The sequence below is a fragment of the Nycticebus coucang genome, chromosome 5 (assembly GCF_027406575.1).
Source record: "Nycticebus coucang isolate mNycCou1 chromosome 5, mNycCou1.pri, whole genome shotgun sequence".
Classification (NCBI taxonomy): Eukaryota; Metazoa; Chordata; class Mammalia; order Primates; family Lorisidae; genus Nycticebus; species Nycticebus coucang.
The window spans coordinates 32,065,441-32,076,544 of NC_069784.1; the positions used below are offsets into that span (position 1 = coordinate 32,065,441).

The window sequence follows — 11,104 nt, forward strand, 5'->3', positions numbered from 1 at the left end:
ATATCAATGATTTCATTAATCTGGCTAAGAAGAGGGGAGGGTTGGATTAAAATGGTAAGTTGAGAGTAAGTTCTAAATTTAACTGAGCACCTATTTAATTCCAAGTACTTTAAATGTGTTAACTTTATTTCCTCAACACACTCTATGAAGTAGGTGCTATTATTATCTGCATTTTACACATGAAGAACCCGAAGCACAAAAAGGTAAAGTAACATGGCTGGACTACACAGCCAGTAAGTGTTAGAGCCACAGTCACACCGGGGCAACCTGCCTCTTCTCTTTGCCTGCTTCGTCTCTGTGCCAGACAAAAATCAGGAGTCCTTTGGAAGACACAGCTGACAAATCTTGGTGGTTTGATGGTGGGTGTGAAGAAGAGGACAAGGATTAAGGGAGCGTCCGGGGACTTTGGCAGGACCAATTGTGTGACATTTGTTAAAATGTGACATTTATGAAAATGGGGAAGACTAAGCAGGGGAGCAGAGAACAAAAATTCTGCTTAGACCTAAAGAGAGAAAAACATAATTCAATTCGAGAAGGGAGCAGGGTGGGGTCAGAAGGAGAAAGAGAGGATGGGGTGGAGGAAGGGGGTTGGTGTGCTCTCTCCTGACGGGCACAATGTAGAGGTACATGGCACACCTCCTGGGGGAAGGGCTCACCTGCCACTGGGACTTTACCTAACAAATGCAGACAATGTAACTGAATCGTATGCACCCTTATATTAATCTGAAAAAAAAAAAATTCTGCTTGGAACACATTAATTTCAAGAGGCCACATAGAAATAGACAGGTAGAGACATTCAGTAGGTTCTCCAAGCCTTTGCTACCTGACAGTGGATAGCTCTGTTTCAATATAAGTTAGAAACACTACAGCATAATGTTAGAGAAATATTTCACTTGGATCATTCCTTATCATCCTTTTCACATATTCTTAGTTCAATACAATTCCCATTTGGGAAAATAAGTGGAATGATTTGCTTGTATAGCAAAAGCAAAATATCCAAGTTTGGATCCGAGATCTCACTTTTATTAGTAGTCAGCGAGTGAAGGTTTTTAATATGAAGCTCCCAGAAGCCTCAGACCTCAGGCAGGAGCGCCACACACCCACCACCCTTAACTTGCTAAGAGGGGAAATTCTCCCAGGTAGAGAAAGCTGACTTTGATGTCACCAGCTGGTGCCCCTGCCTCCACGGCTGTCGGTGGGTCACTGAACTTTGCCTGTGTTAATACACAAGATTGCACAATCCAATCTCAAACCAGCTCTGACTTACAAAATATCGTCCCCTTGTCCCTGCTGTCCCAATTCCAGTATTTGATTTTTTTGCTTCACCTGACCTCAGATAATTCAACCCCTTTGGATAGGCTCAAACATAAGATTCATTCTCCTCGTCCTGCCTGAGCAAACTTGCCCTGCCCCACCTGTGCTGAGCCTGGTGTCTTTGTGGGAGACACTGGGCTGGGAATGCTCTCTATCTTGACTACCATGGTGGTGACCCAGGTGTATACATTTTCAACACTCATCAAACTATACACATAGATAACCTCAGTTTAAAGATACTTTGGCTTAAAAATAATATTATGCTAGGTACTTTTTAAATTATTTTTTACCCTCAAAAAGCTTGTAATGCATACTGATTTTGTAAGGATGCTGGTTTTGTAAGGATTTTTTTCTTTTTTTTTTTTTTGTAGATACAGAGTCTCACTTTATGGCCCTCGGTAGAGTGCCATGGCCTCACACAGCTCACAGCAACCTCCAACTCCTGGGCTTAAGCGATTCTCTTGCCTCAGCCTCCTGAGTAGCTGGGACTACAGGCGCCCGCCACAACGCCCGGCTATTTTTGGTTGCAGTTTGGCCAGGGCCGGGTTTGAACCCGCCACCCTCGTTATATGGGGCTGGTGCCTTACCGACTGAGCCATAGGCGCCGCCCAGGATTTTTTTTTCTTATCTGTGGTGTCGGATATCATGAAAAGTACGCCTAGTCTTTTTTTTTTGCTTATCAGCTTTTCTTACTGTTCGTGTATTTACTGTGTCTCCCAAGAGGACTCTTATTCTTCCAGTGTGAGTTAGAAAAGACCAAAGGTTGCACATCCATGTAAGAAGGCATGATAGTGCCAAGTAAGTAACCGCAGAATCAATGTTATAGCAATTGGACTGTAATGAAAAATATCACAGAAAGGATGGTGCTAGTTTAAACCTGAGGAGTTTAGGAATTCGAAGAAGCAGAGAGAGGAAGAGGATTCTAAGCAAAGGAAATGGTACGAGGCCAGGTGTAAGTACGGGAATTGGAAGAGATGTTGGGAAACAGTGAGTAGACCAGCCTGGATTTGTTCTGAGTAACAGTGGAAATTAATAGTGGGAGGAATCCAGTTACTAAGGTCTAGAAAGTATAGTGTGGACAACACAATATTGTAATGAGGTATTGAAAGTGGGTGAGCAGTAGGAGGATGTAATCTGTGCTTCTTACAGGAAGCTGATCCCCTCCCATATTCCACTGCATAATCATTGGCTTAAGCAACTCAGTTTGAGACATAGAATGCTTTCAATATACACTCTTCCTTTGTTTTCTCTTTTATTTCAAATTAATATGAGGGCACAAATTTTTAGATTATATTGTTTTCCCTTCCAGGGTAAAGTTCCAGTTGTAAAGGAGCCCCTCACCCGGAGGGTGTGTTACACACCCTCGCATTGTGCACGTTAGGTGAGATCCTGCCTCACGCCCTCCGTCCTTCTGCCAATCCTCCTCCCCCCTCCCAATATATACACTAGCATCACCTTCAGAGATGGCAGCCCAAGAAAAATTCAGCTTTTGCTGCAGTCTTGACTCTGTTTTCCTTCCCTTCTCCTCCTCCTGCTCCCCCTCGCCCTCGCCCTCCCTCCACTTCCCGCCTCTCACTCTCCTTCCCCTTCCCCTCCCCTCCCCCTTCATTGTTGGGGATTCATTGAGGGTACAAAGAACCAGGTTACACTGGTTGCATTTATTAGGTAAAGTCTCTCTTATAATTTCACATTTTCTTCATGATTTGACTTTTTCACCTTTAAAATGTGTGGGGACTCTTGTCCAGCGCCCTCAGGCCCATCTACTATTCTAATTGCCTTTCATAAAACATTCCTGGTGACAGAAGGAATCAACCCCCTGAGCCCTTCAGTCCTGATTATTCTTAACTCTTTCTGGATACTGTGACCTCTCCTTTCTTGCAATACTCTTCTCCCTTGAGTCCATGGAAAGTATGACCTTGGCTGTCCTCTTGCTTACCTGGGTGCCCACCTCTGTCTCTTTCTGGGTTTTCTATTTACAGTTAACTATGCCTCAAAACTCTGTCACCACCTCCTCTTCTACATTTTCTACCAGGCAATCTTATGCACACCTACATTTTCAAATATCTTCTCAGCACAAAAAGACCCTCAAGATAAATGTTCAAATGAGCGATGTTTGTTTTTGCTCAGATGCCTCTCTAGCAATTCAGTTTCAACATATCCTAAAATAAGCCACTGTCTTTGCTAAGGTGACCCTTCCTTGGTGACTCACTTGTTTCTAGAAAATGGCACCATCAGATTCTAAAAATTTTCTCTTGAAAACCTTGAAGTAGGCTGCGAATCCTTTTCCTCTACATTTCTTTCCAATCTTTTTGCTTTTTGTTTTTTTTTTTTAGCTAATTAACACTCTATCCTATCTCTTACATGCAATTTCTCATCTATACTCTTTTTTTTTTCTTTTACATTTTCCCTATTACCCATTAGGTCAAGACCTTCATCCCATCTTATACTGACCATTTAAAATTCCCTAAGAAAGCTCACTTTAATCCACCCTACACACTGCTGCCAAAATATTTTTATTAAGACATTAGAAAAATGTCTTTCATGATTCCCATTCACTTAAAGAAATAAAGACGTGGGGGAGGAGGGGAATGGAGAGAGGGAAGGAGGGAGGGGAAAACAAAGACAAATGCCTTACCCTGGTATTGAAGGTTCTTGGCACACCAAATCTCATCAAACTTTCCAAGTTTATATGGTACCATATTTTTCTGGTATCTTGTGATCCATACAAAGTCAACTACTCTGTTTCCTGAACTTTTCCCACACTCTCTTACTTCCTGCACTCTGCTTACAGTGGCTGTCACGATTAGCCACTCTAATTGAAACCCTGCATCCCCAAGGTCTAGGTCAAATTCAAGTGGCACCAGCCAGAAACAAGGGAAAGGGGCCTTTTGCAAGAGAGTGGGTATCTGCATGCACTTTTCAAACTCTGTAAAATATGATAACCTGCGAACTAGGCTTTTAATCAATGAATGTGGAAATCTTTTTTTTTTTATTCAATGTGGAAATCTTATCTGAATGTAAAGACAACTTTTTACATCCCCAAAGGAGTTCTAGCATTTAATTTTATAGAAGTTTTTACCTTTGAAAATTTTTATTTAGTTCATGAATACATTTTTTTCACAAAAAGGAAATCAAATATTTGGTGGAAAGCTAAATGCTGGTGACCATCTCCAACCTCACTCACCACGAAGAGGGTCACTGTCAGCTGTGTCCTATGTGTCTTTCTAGATCTATCTTTGTGCGTTTGTGTCTCATGCGAATAAATATTTACATTCAGAAATGATGAATCAACATACTTAGTGATAAGAATACTGATTCTAAATTTAAAATACAGTTACACGTAGATATAAAATAGTCATAAGCAGTGTCACTATTTTAATCATTTTATGTGTACAGATATACTTAATAATAAAGTTGCATTTACTGAGCATTTATTCTACCAGGCAATCTTCAGGTAAGTTATTTAATTCTGACAACCATCAGGTAGCTTCTGTTATTACCCAGATGAATTATAATAGAGTTGAGGAATTATAGCCCTATCAAAGGTCAGTAATGTACCTAGGGTCCCACTCCCAGCTGTAGGAGAGCAGGGATTCTGACCCCAGAGGTCAGGCTCCAGAGCTTGCATCCTTAACTCCACTGTCCATTAAACTGTCCAGTGTGACAGGAAACATAACAGTGACTATTTCTGCTATCTCCTCATGGCTTCTCCTCCATGGTGGTGGTAGTTGCTCCACCCTGGGCTCATACCTCCCTAACTGCTCACACATTTCTGATGGCAGCAGCACTTACCTTATCCAACTAAGATCAGAGGGAGAGAAGACTGAAATGAAACAGCTACAGGGTAATATTCCTCTTTCCCAGTAGCATTAGTTCTGACAAGCCTTAAAAAGCATCCTGTAAGCTCCATGGTGCCCACCACCACATCCCCGATTCCTGGCGCATAGTACATAGCAAGCAGGTAACAAATATTCACTGAAATGAATTGAACTGTACACAGTGGACCAGGAAAATCCTGAGTCAGTCTGTTCCCTATTCTAACAAGTCAGGGATAGTTGTGGAAGCCTTGAGGAGAAGAAAGGACTCAAGAGAAAGAACCATACCAGCTTTTTATTTTTCTTACATTTATCAAATACATGCATATGGTAGAAGGTCAAATAGAAGGGTTTCTAATGAAAGCAGAAATCCCCTGTCCCAAGCCTCGCCATTGCCAGTTTTTATCCTAGAGGCTGTCACTTTTAAGTTCTGTTTTTAGTACTTCTGCTATCTTTAAATAGCATGTGTATATCATTGCTTCTTTAATGACAATTATCATTGTCATCCCATGAAGACATGTGAGGATATATGAGCCTGTTCTTTAAAATAAGAATCTATGATAGACCTGGGCTGTGAGAGGTAACCCTGGCTTGTGTCTAAGGATTGGTAGGCCTCTCAGCGCATAGCTCTATTAAGGAAATTATCACATTATTCAAAAATATTGATTGTCTTATCCATTCTCTCATGACAGGCTAAGCAACTTTGGGATAACAGTCATCTCCTTAAATGTGTGTCCTGCAGACGTATCAGTGACTTCCAGGTAACAGGCAGGCTTATTCCGGCAATGTATTGAGTGCATCAGTGGATGACTTCTGTTGATAAAATTACTGAAAAGCTGATGAGTCATGAGAAGGGGAAGATCTTAATGACTGATCATCCAAGAAGCAAGAGACAATCGGTTTCAAGGTTGAGTGACCAAATCTTCCTGTCACCCCAAACAGTCAAAATTTGATATGGCCAACCATTGTGTGCACTGGGCACGGATAGCGTGTATCCCCAGTGAAGGCCTTAGGTTCTAAATGTTCTTAGGTTCTAAATTAATCTATATTAATATATAAGCTATATGAATGTGATATTTATCATTACTGTCTAGAACACATGGTGACTAACATAACATTATAGTTGGGGTACTATTTTACTGATTATTTAGTCTTTTCAAAGAGGAAAAGACTTTATTCCACTTTTAACCAATAACTTAAAATACTAAATTTAGTCAAATATAACTTTATCATATTCCATACTCTAGAATCAGAACCTAAAAGTTAAACAACCAAGTCCATCATTATTATTTTTGAAAATAAATATAAGTTCTTCTCCAAATTTGGCCTTTCTCCTTATTTCCTATCTCAGTAAATGGCATCTTCATAGACTAAGTAATTGAAGCCAAACTTATTTTCTTGACTTATTCCTTGTCTCCTACATACGCTCTGTGACCAGGCCCAGCAGTTCTATTTTCCTAACAGCCCTTGTGTCTGCCTCTGCTCACCGCCCTCACCGAATCTTCCTTCATCCAGGCAGGATCTTATCATAACATTTTCTCCAAGGTCTTTGCAAGACACTCCTGCTTTAGCTTTCACTGCCCCTACTCAGCCATTCCCCTGCCACATACTACCAGAGCTGTCTTGCAGAAATACAAATCCTGTACTATTTCTTCAACACACTCAGGTTGGACAATAAGTTATATAAAGGTATCCTACATAAAAAAAAGAAAATCTTTTTCTAACTGCTGTCATAGTTTCTGCAGCCAGATAGAGCATCAGAAGGAAAACTGTTCTAATAGTCAGGGAGAGTGGTTGTATCATGTCTCTCTGTTAATTCCTGAGGCATCCCAGTAGTCAAAGGATGTAGAGAACAGGATTAAAAGAGAAGATTGACAAGAGGTAGGCAACTGTCACGTTGATGTTCAGGATCCAACTCCAGGGCATGGTGGTAAATGGAGGCCTAGTCAAAGCAAGGTAACTGAGGCCTTAAAATAGGGGTGCAGGTACTACAGGATTGAGAGCCCCTCAGCTCGTAAGCATGTGCCTGAGCCTGCCAGCTACTCAGATGTTCTAAGCAAGACTCAGTGCCTGGCCTCGCCTTCACAATGGAGTTGGTACTCCTAATACACCCCCTGCCCCCAGTTAATTGATTCTGGAACAAGAGTGAACCTCTGGGGAGCAAGAAACAATATGCCCAGAGCTTGTTCTTAATGCTAGGAAATTCAGGTCTGTTGAATCAATTGATATAAACCGCTAACTTCACTATTATAGAAACAAATCATTTACATTGCACTAAAAGAGTCAATGTATAATAATTCCATGAAAGCTAAACTATTGGTTTTCAAGATCCATTAAAAGTCAAATGCTATTTGAAGTCTTGCTCAGAGAAATGAGCATAATTGTTTTATTTCTTAGAAACTGTGATTTTTAGCAATGATGTGATTAGGTACTTTTAAAAAATGTTACAATTTGGGGAGAAAAGCAAATACTAGACTTTGATTCTTTAAAGCCCATATGTCATTCTATGAGTTTCGTGTGATTTAGTCAATGTAACGCTATTTTTTTCCTTTGGCTTAGGTCTTCGTTCTTTTTCTTCTGAACGAAGAGGATATGGAATTGTTAAATTCAATAAACAGTGACAAGAAGCTGCTTCATCTTCACCTATCCATTACAGAAAGGCTAGCACAAAACTGAGATCAGCTTTTACACAAAAACCAGATTCATTATTGTAAAGTAAAGAGCATTTCCTACCCACTCGTCCTCTCTCTTTAAAAGCACTTGGCATTATTTCCATTTGATATCGTACATCTCTGTCACTCACATACTGCTCCTGCCTTCATCACCACGTAACAGAAGGTTGCAACTTACCACATTGAGTTTTCCAAATTAAAACATTATTATTATTATTTTATTTTTTTTGAGATAGAGTCTCAGTCGCCCTGGGGTGGAGTGGCACGGTGTTATTGCTCACAGCAACTTCAAACTTTTGGGCTCAAGCAATCCTCTTGCCTCAGCCTCCCAAACTGCTATAGGCATGACAAGGGGTGAGCCACCGTGCCCAGTTCTCAAATTACTTTTAAAGCACCCTAAACCCTCTACTGTTACCAATATAGGTGGTAAAGGACTACTGTATTTGAAAGTCCTTGCACAAATCCATGGCACCTGGACTAGTAAGGCAGGGACCTGCTATGCAGAAATCACATTTTACTTTCAGTGGTCCAGCTGATTTTGATACAAAGCTTCAATATCACACTGGCTAAAAAAAAATCAGTATTACACGTTCTGTTTAAGAGAGGAACTGGATAGTTGAAAGCCCAGATCTCTTGAAATAACTAGGAAATACATTTGACCCATGACCAGCAGGGGTTTGAACTACGCAGGTTCACTTGTAGCTGATTTTTTCTGATACATACAGTCAGCCCTCCACATGTGCCGGTTCTGCCATTGTAAACAAAGGCGGATGGAAAATACAGCATTGGGGGCCATGAAACTCACATGTAAGGAGAGCCACGTATGACAGTACTTTAATGTTCATGGACTTGGTTATGGAGGGGAAGGGAGAGTCCAAGCCACTGAGGACACTGGGGAATGACTGAATGCTGAATGAAAATCATTTTTAATGATTGCAGAGGAGGAAGAAAAGAAATTTTATTATAGAATGAGAAGCCATCTCCAAAAGTGCTTATTAACTAGAACTTGTTTTACTGTTCAAATATTGAAAAACATACTTTAAGAAAACTACATCTACTTTAACGATCAGTTTCATTGTTACTTCCTATGGCTTATTGAGTTATTTGAAATATATGAAGTTTAACTATTAACCTTTCTTTTTTTTGTGACAGAGTCTCACTATGTTGCCCTTGGTAGAGTACTGTGGCATCACTGCTCACAGCAACCTCAAACTCTTGGGCTTAAGTGATTCTCTTGCCTCAGACTCCCAAATAGCTGGTCTACAGGCACCCGCCACAACGCCCGGCTATTTTTTTTTGTTGTTGTTGTAGTTATCATTGTCGCTTAGCTGGCCTGGGCTGGGTTCGAACCTGCCAGCCCTGGTGTATGTGGCCGCCGCCCTAACCACGGAGCTACAGGCACTGCCAACTATTAACCTTTCTTATTTTGTTTTGCCTACACGTTCAAACTAGTACACTGTTGAAGCTTAACTTCCATAGTATGAATTCACTGATATTAAAAGGATTATCAAAGCTGAGTGAAAATTAAGCATAGTGCATAGTCATTTTTTCTAATTTTTGCCTTTTCATTGTATTTGGCAACAGGTGTATTACCACATTTTTTGTGGTTACTAGTAATACTGCTAAGTCATAGTCTTATGGAGTTGTATCCAAAATGCCACCATATTGATCCCATTATCAAAGAATTTTGCTGATAGAATAAAGCACAGGGAGCTACAGTTGCATTGACAACATTGAAGAATCGCAACTGATGCATGTCAAGTATTTTTGTATCGTATTTTTTATTTTCTGAAATCTCCTATTTCCCTAGAATCCTTTTTTCTATTAGAAAGTTTAAATGGCTAGAATTTCTCTTTTACCATTTGTATTAGTTTCCTATGGCTGCTGTAATAAATTGCTACAAATGTATTGGCTTTAAACAACACAATCTATTCTCTTATTGTTCTATTGATCAGAAGTCCAAAATTGTTTTTTTAGGGGCTAAATTCAAAGTGACAATAGGACTGGTTTCTTCTGAAGGCTCTAGGGGAGAATCTGCCTCCTGCGTTTTCCGGCCTCCAGAGACTGCTGACTTTCGTTCTGTGTGGCTCACAACACCTTTGCTTCTTCTCTGCAGCCCTCCTTCCAAGGTCACACATCCTTCCCCGGACTCTGATCCTTCCTCCCCCTTCTTATAAGGACGCTCGTGGTTACCTTGGGCCCACCACGTCAGGTTCATCTCCCCATCTCCAGATCCCCAAATGATTCACATGTGCAAAGTTTCTTTGCCACAAAAGCATCACATTCAGAGGTTTTAATGAATAGAATGTGGACATCTTTAGGGGAGGGTGGCGTTATTCAACCTATTGTTCCTTGTCTATTTTTAATCCCATTGCATTAGATTTTGTACCATATGGTGTTATAAAAAAATAGTTTGGGATCATTTTCAAATCACCTACTCTGTGTGGTAGACTTGTCTTTTTCGACTCTATCAGTGGATGAGGTGTATGGGAGGCAGGGACCAAATTTTTGCTTGAGAAGTTCAAGGGGCCAAATCCTGTTTTTTCCATGTCCCGGCACTTAGGTTGTGGCCCTGTGGCTTGGGCTCAGTCCACGTGGGCTCCAGCTCACACCCCTCACCTTGGGGCATGGCAGGGAGGGTCCAGGGGCAGACATCCACCCCCTTCCCTGGGTCAGTTTGCTTGCCTAACTCCCTTGATTCTTGCCATTTATTTTTGAACCTGGGCTTCCAGCCTTCCCTCTGAGAGCTACTATTATCTTTCAAATGAATTTCTTTTGTATTTGAATTTTTTTTTTGTATTTGAGTTAGTCAGAGTCTGTTTCTGTTTCAATCTTTTTCATCCAACCTTTTATTTTTCTTTTTTAGATGATTTTTTAAATGATTGGCTGTAACCTGAAAGTCTCATCATAATTATGCATCATTAATTGAGTATTAAAAAAATCCCAGTAAGAGAGAAAGTGGTTATTAATCCAGGCTCTTAACCTCAAGTACAGCTAGAGCCCGTACGTGATGGTCATGAGACATTGCCCTTTTTTTTTCACTCAATGCCGGGGCACTCAGTCATCTTGGGATTGAGTGCTCTGGCATCATAGCTCACAACAGTCTCAAACTCTTGAGCTTGAGCATTCCTCTTGCCTCAGCCTTCCAAGTAGCTGGGACTACAGGTGCCTCCCATAACACCTGGCTACTTTTAGAGAGACCGGGTCTGGCTCTTGCTCAGGTTGGTCTAGAACTCCTGAGCTCAAACAATCCAGAGTGCCTCGGCCTCAGCCTCCCAGAGTGCTGGGATGACAGATGTGAGC

The 11,104-nt window shown here is 40.9% G+C and overlaps 1 long non-coding RNA gene across 2 annotated transcripts; it reads left to right on the forward strand.

Moving 5' to 3' along the window:
- The first annotated feature begins 2,078 nt into the window (after positions 1–2,078).
- On the forward strand, positions 2,079–7,850 carry LOC128586812 (uncharacterized). Of its 2 annotated transcripts, none has more exons than XR_008380304.1 (3): positions 2,079–2,112; positions 5,822–5,890; positions 7,689–7,850. It is a non-coding gene; the product is annotated as an uncharacterized LOC128586812 (long non-coding RNA). The 2 variants fall into 2 exon arrangements; XR_008380305.1 differs by lacking the exon at positions 2,079–2,112 and adding an exon at positions 2,620–2,695.
- Positions 7,851–11,104: the final 3,254 nt, after the last annotated feature.